This window comes from Marmota marmota, unplaced genomic scaffold (assembly GCF_001458135.2).
Source record: "Marmota marmota marmota unplaced genomic scaffold, marMar, whole genome shotgun sequence".
NCBI classification, from domain to species: Eukaryota; Metazoa; Chordata; class Mammalia; order Rodentia; family Sciuridae; genus Marmota; species Marmota marmota.
This window is the reverse complement of record NW_025999998.1, coordinates 22,597,828-22,613,966: the sequence shown is the minus strand read 5'-3', so window position 1 is coordinate 22,613,966 and position 16,139 is coordinate 22,597,828. Positions and strand designations below refer to the sequence as shown.

Here is a 16,139-nt window from a genome sequence, read left to right as displayed (position 1 = left end):
GACACTTAGAAACAACACACTGAATCCACCAGAGAAAACTGGGCAAAAAAAAGCATCAGAAATTCAACTCAACGATGGAAGATTTTCTGTTAGCTGGAAGCTCTCAACTCTAAGGAGAAGTGAGCCAAATCTATTTGGCTTGACAGAAGTTTCTTAGAACTGGGGAGATGGGAAGGTGGATTCTTTTTAATTCTGTTCCAAATGTTTTACCCAGGGAAATTAAAGTCAGTGCATCTAATAAAAATCCAAATAAACATTTAAAAACTTGTTTGACTGGTATTCAGTAGGTGAGATTGACTAATAATTTGTCATACTTAAACTTGTACTGGGGAGAAAAAAAATATATATATATATAGAATTTGTAATATTTTCTGACCAATGCCAAGCTGCCTGAAAGACCTTTTGACACTGATCTCATCTTTTCTCTACTTGCTTCCTGTTGTAGTTTGATCTTAAATGTCCCCAAAGGCCCCTGTTCTAAAGGCTTCATTTCCAACTTATGCTGCTCTTGGAGGTGATGGGCACTTCAGAAGGTGGGGCCTAGTGGAAGAAATTAGGTCATTGCGGGTAAGCTCTTGAAGGAGATATTGGGACCTCAGCCCCTTCCTTTTTCTCTTTGCTTCTTGGGTGTCATGAAGTGATAATTTTGCTCCACCACATTCCTACCATAATGTTCTGTCTCACCATAGGCCCCCAAACAATGCAGTGACCCGAAAGTGACCCGAAACCTCTGAAACCACCAGCCAAAATAAATCTTTCCTCCTTTAAGTTAATTATTTTAGGTATTTTGTCATAGGAGGAAAAGCTAACTAATACCCACCTCCAGAACACTGTTTGGGATTCAAGGATAGACTAGAGTTTGCTGTTTCCATCAGGACCTCAAGGGTCACATCACAACTGGTGTTTTGGTCAGGCATCCTGAAGAAGTTACTGTAGGAGCCCATCATGATGCCACTGTCTGACCCTTGCCATACACATTCAAATTCATCAAAAATGCAGTCATTTTCATAGAGGGACTACCAGATTGCTTTGGAGGTGTTTGAGAACCTGGTAAGTCTCAGTATAGGGTTTCTCCATGTTAGGTCCCAGATTTTAATTGTTGGGATATATCTCCTTCTGTGGCTGAACTTCAAATCCAAAATTTGACAGATAATTTCAGAGAAGTAACCCATTCCTTGGATCCTCTGGCTCTTCAAAAAACTTGATGTGCCTCTCCTACAGAGATGATGCCCATAGGTCACATGACCTAACTGTGTCTTTGCTGATACTGCCGAAATGTGAAGATGCTGCAGTAATGGGGGTAGACCTTGGTCCCTGTGATCTCTTCCATAGGTGCTTCCATGTTGGCCAGATGGAAGTCCACAATGTTAAAATTGTGACAGGTGCTTTCAGAGTTCCATGTGTCAATCCTCAGGTCATCAGCAGACCCATAGGTTTCAGTCACTGTTGACTGCTATGTGGTTGATGTGTAAGGGGGTACATTGGCAAGTGGTCCATGGGTCTGAGGATAGGCATCTACAGGGTGGTGGTGGTGGTGGCAGGATGCTGGAGCTGGCCCTCCTCATCTTTTAGATCTTTCCCTTCTGGCCCTGATTATGCTCTCTGACTTCCCACAGCTGCACAGCTTTGTCAGTAGTAGACAGAAGAAAGTATGTTGCATTCTGCTTAGGAAGACATTTTATTGATTTTTCCCCCCTTCTATTTCCAGGCTCTTCAGGTTTGATTAAACTTGTGTTCATGGCTCTGGAATGTGCTATAAATGTTGTATTCACCCCTATGATGAACCTGATTGTTACTCTCTGCCTCCAATGAAATATTATAACTCAGCCTTCCTTGTTCCCTGTTGGCAGTAGGTCTCCTGGTGTTTGAATTCTACTGTGGAGACATCAACTTTATTTCCCTAGTTGCCTTCACTTGGGTAGTTTATGCTTCATCGTTGTGTCACTATTCTCTCTCCTGGATTCTCTTTTGATTCCTCGGAAACTGAAAAATCAACCTTTGATGCTTTCTTTATGATTACCAGTTTTCAGAATGTTGAATTAGTTCCCTAACACTATGAGTACTTATTTTAGCATCATGACAATCTAAAGTGATATAAATACAATGTGTTTTAATTCAATGCAGTTATAATTAATATTAATTGATAATCAAATTGCTCCACTTCTAGCAGAGGAATGTTTTCAAGTTGCCTCCCACACCTTTTGACAATCATGATAGTCTCTGATTGTTTCCTTCCTCTCTAGTTAATATTCCAGGCTCATTTGATATATTTCATGCCATTGACCTAGAATGAGCCACGAACAAATACTTTGTTCTTTTTGGTGAACAAAGTATTCAGAGACCAAAATCTAAATGTTAAGAAGAATGCTCCTAGCTACTGTAATGGTGATTATTTTTAAGCTTTTTTCACTGGACAGAGGTAGGAAATATATTTGTGCATTTTTAAATGAGAAAATGCATCATAAGTTGATGCAGGTAATTCTAATTGATGTTTTGATTTACAAAGTTTTCTTAATTTAAAAATTAAAAACATACTGTTTCTCTTTGCTGAAAATCTTGTATTCTAATGACATTAAAATGGTTATTTCACAGTTTTATCTTATAAATACTGTTTTCACAATATTAATGTTAATGTTATTGCTCAACAATGTGATTATTTGTCTTTGTCCATTTAGGCTCCTATAATAAAATATCACAAACCGGATAACATATAAACAACCAAAATTTCTTACAGTTCTAGAGGCTGGGAAGTTCACTGCTGGTGCCTGCCCACTGTGTCCTCCTGAGGTGGAAGGAGTGAGGCTCCTCTCTGGAGCCTCTTGGTTTCTTCTATAAGAGAACTAGTCCCATTCATGAGGATTTCACTGTCCTGAATCTAAGCATCTCTCAAAGGTTCCACTTCTTCATACTATTACATTGGTCTTAATAAACGAATTTTGGGGGACATAAATATTCAAACCATAGCATTACTGAAAATATTTCGGATATTTCCCTCCAGGTACATGCAATCTAATTATTATACTTTAACTGGTTCTTTGAAAAAATAAAAAAAAATTGATAAACCCTTAACTATACTAACAAAGAGAAAGAGAGAAAACTCAAATTACTAAAATTCATGATGAAAATGGAAATATCTCGATAGACACTACTGAAATACAAAAGATAATTAGAAACTATTTTGAAAATTTATATTTAAATAAAATAGAAAATCTCAAAGACATCCACAAATTTCTAGAGACATAAGATCTACCCAAACTGAATCAGGAGGACATACACAATTTGAACAGATCAATTTCAAGCAATGAAATAGAAGACACTATCAAAATCCTACCAATCAAGAAAATTCCAGGACCAGATGGATTCTCAGCCAAGTTCTACAAGACCTTCAAAGAAGAATTAACACCAATACTCCTCAAGTAATTCCATGAAATTGAAAAGGAGGAAACCCTTCCAAACTCATTCTGTGAAACTAGCATCACCTTGATACCAAAATCAGACAAAGACACATCAAGGAAAGAAAACTTCAGACCTTTATCCCTGATGGACATAGACGCAAAAATTCTCAATAAAATTCTGGCAAATCACATACAAAAACATATTAAAAAGATAGTGCACCATGATCAAGTGCGGTTTATCCCAGGGATGTAAGTTTGGTTCAATATACAGAAACTAATAAATATAATTCATCACATCAATAGAGTTAAAGAAAAGAATCATATTATCATTGCAATAGATGCAGAGAAAGCATTTGACAAAATACAGAACCTCTTCATGTTCAAAACACTAGAAAAACTAGGGATAATTGGAACATACTTCAATAGTGTAATAGCTATCTATGGTAAGCCCAAGGCCAACATCATTCTAAATGGAGAAAAACTGACAGCATTCCCTCTAAAAACTGAAACAAGACAGAGATGCACTCTTTCACCACTTCTATTCAATAGAGTCCTTAAAACTCTAGCAATCAGACAGATGAAAGAAATTAAAGGGACACAAATAGGAAAAGAAGTCAAACTATCACTTTTTACAGATGACAGGATATGCTATTTAGAAGATGCAAAAAATTTCACCAGAAAATTCTAGAACTAATAAATGAATTCAGCAAAGTATCAGGATATAAAACCAATACTCATAAATCAAACACATTTCTATGCATCAGTGATGAATCCACTGAAAGATAAATCAGGAAAACCACCCCATTAACAATAGCTTCGAAAAATAAGTACTTGGGAATCAATCTAACAAAAAAGCTGAAAGACCTCTACAATAAAAACTACAGAAAACTAAAGAAAGAAATTGAAGAAGACCTTAGAAGATGGAAAGGTCTCCCATGATTTTGGATAGGCAGAATTAATATGGTAAAATAGTCGTACTACCAAAACTGCTATACAGATTTAATGCAATTCCTATTAAAATTCCAATGACATTTTTCATAGAACTTGAAAAAACAATCATGAAATTTATTTGGAAAAATAAGAGAACCAGAATAGCCAAGCAATCCTTAGCAAGAAGAGTGAAGCAGGAGGCATTACAATACCAGACCTTAAACTATGTTACAGAGCAATAGTAACAAGAACAGCATGATATTGGCACCAAAAGAGACATGTAGACCAATGGTACAGAATAGAGGACACAGAGACAAACCCACATAAATACAATTACCTCATATTAGACAAAGGCACCAAAAACATATATTGGAGAAAAGATAGCCTCTTCAACAAATGGTGCTGGGAAAACTGGAAATCCATATGCAGCAAAATGAAAATAACCCCCTATCTCTCACCATGCACAAAACTCAACTCAAAGTGGGTCAAGGACCTAGGAATTAGACCAGAGACCCTGTACCTAACAGAAGAAAAAGTAGGCCCAAATCTCCATCATGTCTGATTAGGCACGGATTTCCTTACCAAGACTCCTAAAGTGCAAGAATTAAAATCAAGAATCAATAAATGGGATGGATTTAAACTAAAAAGCTTCTTTTCAGCAAAGGAAACAATCAATAATGCGATGAGAGTACCTGTAGAATGGGAAAAAATCCTTACCATTTGCACCTGAGATAGAGCACAAATCTCCAGAATATATGAAGAACTCAAAAACTTAATACCAAAATAAATAAATAAATAAATAAATAACCCAATCAATAAATGGGCCAAGGAACTGAACAGACACTTCACAGAAGAAGAAATACAATCAATCAACAAACATATGAAAAAAAATGTTCATCATCTCTAGCAAAAAATGAAATGCAAATCAAAACATCTTTAAGATTTCATTTCACTCCATTCAGAATGGCAAACATCAAGAATACAAGCAATAATAAGTGTTGGCAAGGATGTGGGGGAAAAGGTATACTCATACATTGTTGGTGGGACTGCAAATTGGTGCAACCATTATGGAAAACAGTATGGAGATACCTCAGAAAACTTGGAATGGAACCACCATTTGACTCAGTTATCCCACTCACTGATTTATACCCAAAAGACTTGAAATCATCATAGTGATACAGCCACATCAATAAGAAGTTGTGTTCCATTTGTGTACAGTGTGTCAAAATGCATTATACTGTCATATATAACTAATTAGAACAAAAATAAAAGTCAAACTAATTATTGTTTTAAAATCAATAGAAATAAAGTGGTTATTTTATTGTTATTTGACACTTAATTCTTATTTGATGCTAAAATGATTATTTCCCAGTTTTATCTTATAAATAATAATTTTAGAATATTAATGTTAATGTTATTCCTAAAAGTATGATTCTTTGTCGTTGTCCATTATAGATTGCTATAATAAAATATCTCTGTTGTAACTAGTTTACCACAAAATTTAGGTTCATTTACTTATTTTGCATTATATTTTTAGAAAAACTTTTATTTAAAATTTATTTTGTAATCCTATAAAACAAAATTCCAAATCAAATAGCTTCACTTTCCTTCTCTAGCCTTTTTATTCTGCCCATGCTCCACCCCCCAACATTTTTAAAAAATGTAAGTAGGTATGTGAGTATGTGTGTATCTATATTCTATTTTTCCTAGATAAACAGCATCATTTCATATACAATATATATATTTCATATTTCATTTTGCTTTTTCTTAGCAATGATTTTGTTGATAGTGTTGTAGATTTGGTGATATATAAATATATTTGTCATTCATCTTTAGATCTACATAGTAAGTATTAGACATTATTACATTGCATGGATATACTGGTACTTATTCAGCCAGTTCTCTGTTTATAAAAATTTGGATAATTTTCATATTTTTGTTATTCCAAGTTGTGTAGCGATGGCCTTGTGTTAGTAATTTTGCACTCTCTGATTAATAGTAATAAGGCCAGCATATTTTTCATACATATTCCTAGAAAGGGTTTCCTGGGTCAAAGAGTTAACATACATGTATCCTTGCTAGGCTTTTCTAATTATTCTCAAATGGGGTTATGCCATATTGAATTTTTACCAACATAGGTAATGTGTGGCATCTTGCTATAATTTCAATTTAGATGTAGTAAAAATTGGAGAAATTTAGAAACTTTTGCAATTGGGAGAATCATGGTCTTCTCTCTAGAAAACTATCAAATGTTGATTGTCCGGATTTATACCATTTTTTATTTATGAAGAGATTAAACTTAGCCTTCCTATTCAGACTTTCTATAACCTTCTTGCCTCTTTTTATATATGCAACAGAGATCTTTCTATATTAGCTTTGATCCAGGATTCTTGGTTTAATATATGTATAAATTTAAATATTTTTAAAATTTTATTGTAAATTGAGATTTTTCTATTGCTAGTCCATCCTGTTGATACTTTTGTTTGTGACTTTGATTTTGTTCTGTATTTTTGATGATAACATTCTGATTGATTTGAAATTTGAATACTTAGTATATCTACTTATTTATCAGTCCATCTATTCATTATCCATCCTAGCTATTGCCAAAATAGTGTTGGCTTATAAAGAAAAGTATAAGTAAAATAATATTAAAAAAGGAAAACTATCAGGTTAACAGTTTAAAAAGGTGGCAAATGGATAGGAAATGGGGGAAAATCATAAAAGTTGGAGCTAGAAATCTACAATTAAGCTCTGACTTTTCTAGCACCTAGGCTCAGAGTAAAACTTGAAAGATTCTGTAACTCTCGTTGTGTAATAGTAACAATCATACCAGCTCATTAGAAAAGGATACAGGATTCGCTTTGCCATTGAAGAAAAGTTTAGTTGGAAGTTCTACTTCTAAATAGGGACTAACTAGCCTGTTATGGTCAACCTTTGTATAAGCTGCACATGCTTCACATGTATGTATGTGTATACATATATGCTTGTGTTTATAAGTTTTAAAAGGTTGGAGAGCTACCAAAAATTGAGAACTCGCAGGCCAAAATTATCAGAATGAAAGAAAGGATAGAAAGGACATTTGGTCCCATGTGACATTTCCACTGGAGATATTTGCTGATTTGCAAATAGCAGTGGAGAGGCTGAGAAGATGAAGAGAAATTTTTGGCATCTCATGAGGCTGGAATGAAATAATTGGAGTTAAGGATCTGCCAAGGAGAAAAGGTCTTAGTAGTCAGCCCAGACTTTCATTTGGGTTCCTGTAGGTCCAAATCTTAAAGATAAATGATTGAAAATACATCATTTACCACAGGGACTGCCTTCCAGCTCCAATCATCTCTATCTATAATGTATTAAGAGATTCTGTCTCATTCCCTGGCAAAAGCACAGAGTATATTTATAATACTTAATGCTGTTAAAAGACTTGTATCCAAAGTATATTAAAACACCTACAAATGAGTAGGAAAAATTACAGACAACAGAAAAGTGGGGAAAATACTTGAACAGATACTTCACAAAGGAGGATTGCCAAATAGCCAAGAATCATCGGAAAAGTTTCAAATTTTAATTATAATTAATCATGAAGTTGCAAATGAGAATCATAATGATATAGTATAACACACCTTATGGGATGTCTAAAATTAAAAAGTTGGAAAACACCTCAAGTTGTTAAGAGTGAAGAAACTGAAACTTTCTTACAGAATTGGTGGAAATATAAATTGGTTTAACCACATTAGAATACCATTTGGCAACATGTGCTTAGTCAGAACAATCCACATGTCCTCTGACCCCAATCCTTCATTCCCAGGTGTGCTCAACAGCAATTGGGCAAGAGAAGCATATGGATGATCCTTAACAAACTATAAAAATGTTCAAAATGGCATTATTTGTAATAGCCCCAAATTGGAAACAATCCAGATATCCATCAACACTAGAATAAATTATAGTACATTTGTATATTATAAAACAATAAAATAAGACTACTGCTTCATGTAACACAAATGAACTTGATAAACATTATATTGCATGAAAAAAGGCAAACACAAGAGTACATAGTGATTCATCTGTATAAACTTTAAAAATAATCCAAGCTGGGCTGTGATGCTGGAGATCGTAATGGGGGAGGAGAGTGAAATCAAGAATTAGAGGAGGTGTGTGAGATGACTTTGGATATTGATCATAGTTTATTCCATTACTTGGGTGGCAGTTACAGAGGTGTGTCCACTTTGGGATTGAGCTGGATACTTAATTATGTTTGCTCTTTTCTTTATGTGTATTATACTTCAATAAAAAGTCCCCTTAGAAGAACATTATGATCATTTCCTCCTTTGGACTCTGTTCTATTTCCAAATCATTAATTTTTACATCTATTTTTTAGATTACTCCATGTATATTTAGGATTTGGACAAGCAACATCTTCCAAAGAAAATTTTGTTAGTTATTAAAGATATCAAATGAGAGAAGATGTGGAAAGTTAAGAATTCAACAGAGAAACCCATAGCAGAAAGATGTGAGTCAACTGGAGATAAGTAAAAATTATAGGAAAATAGAACAGTAATGGCAATTCATTTGAGTTCCCACAGGCATGTACTTTTCCTTAACATCAGGTCAAAAATAGTGTTGTACTTTTTTCTTTTATGTCATAAAAAATAACAAATACATACTGCAGAAGACACAAGAACCCATCAGAAAAAGAAAGGAAAGATAGCTACAAAAAATGAATAATCCTGTATTCCTAAAACAACCTTTGTAAACATGCTGTTGAATGACCTTACATTTAATAATTTTAAAATACATTTACAAAACTTGAATTATACTTACAGGTTTTTCCTAAGTTTCCTTTTGCTTATGTCCAATCACGTGTGTACTTAAGCAATGCATCCTGATGATCTAGTTATCTAAACTGAGAGCAGAGATAAATCAGTTGTGATGAGGTATGGGTTGAAGACCTGGCTTCTATAAACCCATAGAGAACAGCTGCAGAGAATGGAATGAGGGACTATCTGTATCTATAATCAGAAGACAAATTCCCCTGAGACAAACATATTTTCCTGTGTTGTTCAAGTCTCATAGTCAAATGCTTTGGAGGCTAGTAATTAGATAGTTAGGGAATTCTCTGAATTCCCCAGAAAATAGCTTCATTTTTGTCCACGTTTTTGCATTCTAGACAGCATATAAAGAAGAGCTGGGAGGCATTAAGGAGCAAGGGCACTTTTGTTTACTTGCTCATCCTGTAAGGACATAGTGCCTGCTCAGAGGAAAATTTTCTTTGGCATTTTGTCTGCTTTGGAATTCTCTTCTCTGTTGGGTAGGGTTTATATTACAAGATGCATGCCTCAGTCATTGCCTGCCAATCTGTGAAATGTCTGGAGTATGGGGGAGGTTTAGTCACCTAAAGCCCAGTGACATTAAGGGACACACACTGTTCAAACCTTCTTCTCACTTTCCTCTCCCTATCTCACCCAGGGTACAGGGTAACTTGAGATGCTGCACTTGGCATCTTTCCTGTTCATACACTCTAGCACTATCTGTGAATTCAGCAGGAGGGGATGACTGTGAAAGCTGCCTGGGAAGTGTATTTCTTCAGGATTCTTGCACAAGGGAGACAGTTTTTTAAAGTGTAAAGCACTTTAAAAAAATGTGTGGTAAAATAAACCAATCACAAAATTTGCTATTTTGATTATTTTATATGATAAATCAGTGACATTAAGTCATCACCATCACCACTATCTATTTCCAGAACTTTTTCATCTTTTGAAAGGAAACTTCATACTCATTAACATTGCTTTTCATTCTAGGGTACTCTTGTACCCCTCCAACCCCTGGCAACCATCAACCTGTTCTGTGTCTCTACGGATTTGACTTTAATGGGTATTTCATATAAATAGAATCATATAATATGTGGCCTTTCATGTTGGACTTCTTTCAATTGTTTCAGTGTTTTCCTGGTTCATCCTTGTTGTCACGTGTATCCGTACTTCCTGACTTCTAAAAGCTGAATACTATTCCATCATATGGATAGATCATGTGGTGCTTACCCATCCATCAGTTGTTGGGCTTTGTAGTTGTTTCCACCCTTTGGCTATTATAGATAGTGAGGCTGTGAACATGTGTGTACAAATATTTGAGCACCTGTTCTTTTTTGGGTGTTTAGGAATAGAATTGCTGGATCATTTGGTAATTCTGGCTTGAATTTTGGGGGAATTGCTATTTTTCACAGTTAGCAAAAGAATTTATGTCTGGAAATTTTCAATACTGGGATTTACTTTAAGATAAATTAGTAAGGACTTTTAAAACTTCTCTTCTCCATTATTTGGTTCCCCTCACTCTCCTCCTGGTGTCCAGTTTCTTCATGTCAACACTTAACTTCTGGTTTTGCCCAGTGAGTCACATGTTGTGGAGGGGGAAGCTCAGTATGTGTGTTGATGATTCTCTTGTATACTCCTGTCAATGGACTTGTGTGTTGCCTTCATAATTTACAGTTTAATACGTCATAATGCTTCACTCTGGAAAGTAGGACTAATGATATTTCTGATGTTAAAGGCATGTGAATGGAAAGAGCCTTTGACAGTTCAGAGTGAGTAGAGGACTTGAGATACTTTATTCACACTGAATAAGGAGCAGGTGCATTATAGGACTTATTCTAAGGGGCATATTGTCAGTGTGGTTGAACATAAGCTGCTCCCTTCCAAAACATATCCCAGAATCTTGCAGAGTTGGTATAAAGGGACAGAGTGGGTTGATTGGAAATTGCTGTAATTTGGTTGGTATAAGATAAATTAGGGACCCAGAGAGAGCAGTGACTTGAGTGTGCTTATGGAGGAACTAAGTGGAAACCAGCCACTTTGCGTATGTTATGTATTCAAGCATTCAATTTATTCTGGATCTTTCACATATAGATCAATTGACCTGACACATAAGCATGGGAATTGGCCCAGAGACTGAGAGAGCATTGTTAATGGTCAAAAGATGAGCTAGAAGCCTATAATCTTTTAATTGAGAAAGTTGTGATTATTTGGCATTGCTTGGATTCTCTGCATTAGATAAGTTAATTTTTAAATTTTAAATGTTCATTTTATATAGATATAACATTTTCCAGTGATTTTTTTCTTTATCCTACATCTGGTTATTCTTAAATTGAGTGTACATTCTACTACTTGCTGGAAGCATCTATTGTAAGGATTTATTCACAAGGAGGAAACTTTAAGAATGTGGTAAGCTGATATCAGCATCTTAAAGCTGATATCTTAATCAGATCCTGATCCTTATTCCCAATTGCACTCCCATCTCTGAACCTATACAATGGACATAAGGGAATATCTCATGGGGGTAGTTTAAAGATGATGTTGCTAATATCGGGGAGGTTCATGGGAAATTATATATTTCTTTGTTATGAGCAAAGAGAAAAATCTCAATACTATCTCCTTTGAACACATATCAGAAATAAAAATATTTAATATAATGCAGTGTATCAGTCAGTTGTTGCTCACTTGATATCCTGGGAGGAGAAAACAGGTGTGTTATGCTGACAGTGTTGCCAAATTCACACACGGCTGAGATATGAATAGTGGAGCTAATTACACTTCGCAGAATGGGTACCCAATTAATCTAATGGAGAATCCCACCAAACTTAACTTCATATCAAATGTGCTAAAAATAGTATAATCCCCGCAGGGACGGCTGTGCTGATTTTATTTGCCTGTTTAAGTATCATAAGAATATATTATGTTATGTTCTCTGACCCTACCTATTATTGGAATTAGGATGCAATAAAAAACGAAATTGAAGAAAAATAGAGGGCTGGGGATGTGGCTCAAGCGGTAGCGCGCTCGCCTGTCATGCGTGCGGCCTGGGTTCGATCCTCAGCACCACATACAAACAAAGATGTTGTGTCCACCGAGAACTAAAAAAATAAATAAATATTTAAAAAAAAAAAAAAAGAAAGAAAAATAGAAAAATTTCTTCTATAATATATATTCTAAAAATCTAGGTTTGGTTTCTTTATTTCATAGGCTTCAAAGGATGGGCTATCTGGTTAAGTAATGTTGTAAGTAAACTAGTTCAATGCCACAAATGAATAGATACTAAATAAAATGCCTTTATTTTGTATATTAATTTAGAAGCTTACAGCTTGAAGTATCAGCCGGCTAAACTCTTGGAATATGAAATATACGAGTGTCCTCTGCCATGAGGATTTAAGCAGAGTCAATATGGCTCCATCCAAAAAGCAAGTTGTTAGCTACAAGCCAAAAATCTATGTTCTTGGGCCATGTTTTCCAAATATAATGGAAACATGTGCTCACTTTGATGGAAAAAAAGTTTGATTGGTCTCCTTTCATTAAATAAACATACCATCTTATAATAATGGCACTTATATTTTATACTTATATTGTGAAAATGTAACTAAGTATAAGCTCATTATGCTTAGAGATAGTAAACCATTATCAAATCAAAGCAAATTAACAAATATCATGAAAATTACTAAACTGCTGGGTGCAGTGGCCCATGCCTGTAATCCCAGTGACTCAGGAGGATTGTAAATTTGAGGTCAGCCTGAGAAACTTAGCAAGATCCTATCTCAAAATAAAAAAATTAAAAAGGGCTAGGGGTGTAGGTCATTAGTAAAGTGCCTCTGGGTTTAATTCCTGGTATCACCCCCATCTCCGCTAAAAAAAAAAAAAAAAGAGGAAGAGAGAGAGAGAGAGAGAGAGAGAGAGAGAGAGAAAATTAGCAAACTGAAATCCAAATTCTACACTGATTTAGGAAAACTTAGTTGCCAGTCATAAATTTTTTTTTGTGACGCTAAATTTTTAGTTCTATGTAGTTTTGGTATCATGAACACAATCTCTCTATTTCTTTGGTCAAGCCATTAAGAAATCTTCATTCATTTGACTCGATGATTTTCATTTGGCCTTTAGTTGACACAAATATGTCACTTTTATATTGGTTACTCCTCTGCCTTCTCCATGTAAATTAAAATAGTATCGTTTGGTGCCAATGCAGTAGAAAAATGAAAAACAGGTACTAAAACAGAGAGGAAATACTCATTTCTAGGTAGTTATTCACGTGACCCAAACTTATTCTTTCATAAGTTTTTTAGATTTTCATATTAAAAACATAAAATAAAAAATTCTATTCTAAGGAATTTGACAAGACTTTCTTTCCAACTCTTCTTCTTCTTATTTTTTTCCAATGACTTAGTGTGTTCTGGTCCTTATTTTTCTAGTTCTTGGAGTTCAGCTCTGCAACTTGACTTCAGCAACTTGACCTTCAGGGACCTCTGGCACCTCCAGATTTTGTAGCTCTCTAGAATTTGCATCTAGAATTTTGTACCAATGAATCCCTTTAAAGATTTTGGCTTTTCTAACTCCTGTATCCTGAAAGGGAAGAGAGAAAGAAAAATCTGCAGTACCATTCAGACTTCCCTCTGTTCACTGCAGTCTGTGGGGAAGCCCACTGATTATCTCATCTACGAAGTAAACACTGTCCTTCCTCTGCCTTCCTTCTTTCCCCTTCTATTCCACTGCATGCGACTGCCTGACTAACTGCTCTAAAATGCATTGTGATATAGATATTCAATTTTTCTCAATTGCCCACAGATGAGTATAAACCCTTTTACCATGTTTCAAAATTCTTCACAATTTAACCTCAACTTACCTTGACATCTCAAGCACCACCATCCCCTACAGTACATTATGGTCCAGCCAAATTGGATCACTGTTTGTTCCCTGTGCTTTTCTGCTTCTGAACTTGCGCATGCCATCCCTTCTGCTGGTAATGCTTCATCCACCATCTGTGCCTTCTGAAATCTGACTCGTGGCTTTATGCCCAGTTCAGCTGCCTCCTCCTCAGTGGTGAAAGCATTCTATGATCATCCCAACAGGAAGAGAGGTTCCTTTTGGATTTCTAGGGTCCTCACTCCTTCTCTGCAGGAGACCCAATTCAGGGTGCCTCTCATGGTAGCCACTGTGGGCATGTATCATCTATGGCTCTTTGGTCAGAGTTAGATTCCTGGGTGTAGGAATCAAACCTAATTATTTTTTTTATTTTCTCCACCATCTAGCCCAGTGCTTTTGGCATTAAAAAAAAAAAAAGAAGAAAAAGAAAAAAGAAAAACAAAAACAAAATTTATTACTGCATAAATAGGAAACTGAAAATCACAATTCTAGAAGAGGTGTGAGTAAACAGTTGAATACAGCTGTAAGTAACAGGTGGTATTTTGCCTTTGAAAACAGCAAATCAACTTGTAAAGTCTGATAACTTTTTCCAGGTTTCAGGCCAGATAGTTATTTTCATGCATGATCAATAACACATTTAACAATTTGTTCAAAAGTAAATAAAAAAAGATCATTATAAAGAATAGGCAGCCAATTCCTGTTCACTAAAATAAGGAGACATATTTATGCACATGCAGGAGACCTAATGGGAAAACAGAGCACTGGCCCAAGACTCTGGTCCAAGGACATGTTGTTAACCGCCTAGAAACTATGTTTACTGAAAACAGCAGACTTTGGAAATTGCCGGGCCCCTGTAGTTCCTGGCAATCATTTTTGCTCTGAACTTTAAAACATGAATAACTAATTCACATCAGTTCATTGACTTCACTGACTTAGTTTTTACTTATTTATTTTCTCTTGGTGTAGCATATATTAATGAAAAAATGAAAATACATAGAAATACATTCTTTGACTAAACTCTGACACAAAACTGGGGTCAAACTTATCATTTACAGAAATGTTTTGGCTTTTAAATAAATAATTTTCTTTAACTGGGCCCTATTAGTATAAACACCATTATGAATGGGCACATTTTTTCTTTTGGTGGTGTTTATTTTCAGTCTCGTCTAAATACATTACTTCTTATTCCAACACTATTGGTTGCCAAAGTTATAATAATAAATTTATCAAAGGGAAATGCCTGCCTTGCAGACATTCTTGGTTACGAGAAGGGCAACACATGTGTTAGTCAGGAGGAGGGCCGTTGCTTGAAGTTGTCATGTGACTAGTTGGTAAACCAGGTCATCTATAGGTGTGTAGATGATTGATGTAGATGATTGATGTTTGATTCCTGGACACTTTTTTTTTTTTTTTTTTTTTTTTAGTGTCACAGTGTACCCAAGTGGTGCAGAAAATCAGAAAATTCTTTCTTCTGCAAAATTTTAAGCTCAAGGGACAGTAGTGGTGATATATAGACATCTGAGAGGGACAACTTTCCACCCAGGACTGAATCCTAGTGTCATAAAATAAGCAAAGAAAAATATTGTTTTTCAGGAAGAGGGGATGCTTTGTCATCCGGGGACTTACCAAGGAGCACTAGTGAGGCATGCATTGACCAAGGCCTTCTCAGCACTGTGTGAGAAGAAACATCCCAGCCAAGGGCTGCTTGGTTCATTGTGCTGGTTTTGCATTGAGCAAAGTTTTACAACTATCTGGATCCTATTGGTGAACTGCTTCTATTGTCAGAATCAGGCATCTGGTCTTCTTTACCTGGTGTTATTTACTTTTAATTCATTTGATGGATACCTTCTTTGTGACCATTACTTGGCTTCCTGTATAATTTTGCTTATTATTAGGAAATGTGCTCAATGTGCTAGCACAGAGAACTTTGTTATTTTTTGTTGCAACTATTTCTCTCAAGTCAAAAAAGTTAAGTTCAATAACCTTGTGACCTAGTTAAAGCAAGTGAATCTGTCCCCAGTATTAACAAAATCTCCTTTCTGAGGCTATGAAACTGAGAGCCAGTCCCTGGACTGCGATGAAGCACATTCACAAAGGAACAGCCATCTTGTAAGGCTGCACAGACATTTCACCAGATGGA

At 35.4% G+C, this 16,139-nt stretch overlaps 1 pseudogene; it reads right to left on the bottom strand.

The window, feature by feature from the left end:
- Positions 1-809: 809 nt before the first annotated feature.
- On the bottom strand, positions 810-14,002 carry LOC107148220 (annotated as a pseudogene).
- Between the last annotated feature and the right edge of the window lie 2,137 nt (positions 14,003-16,139).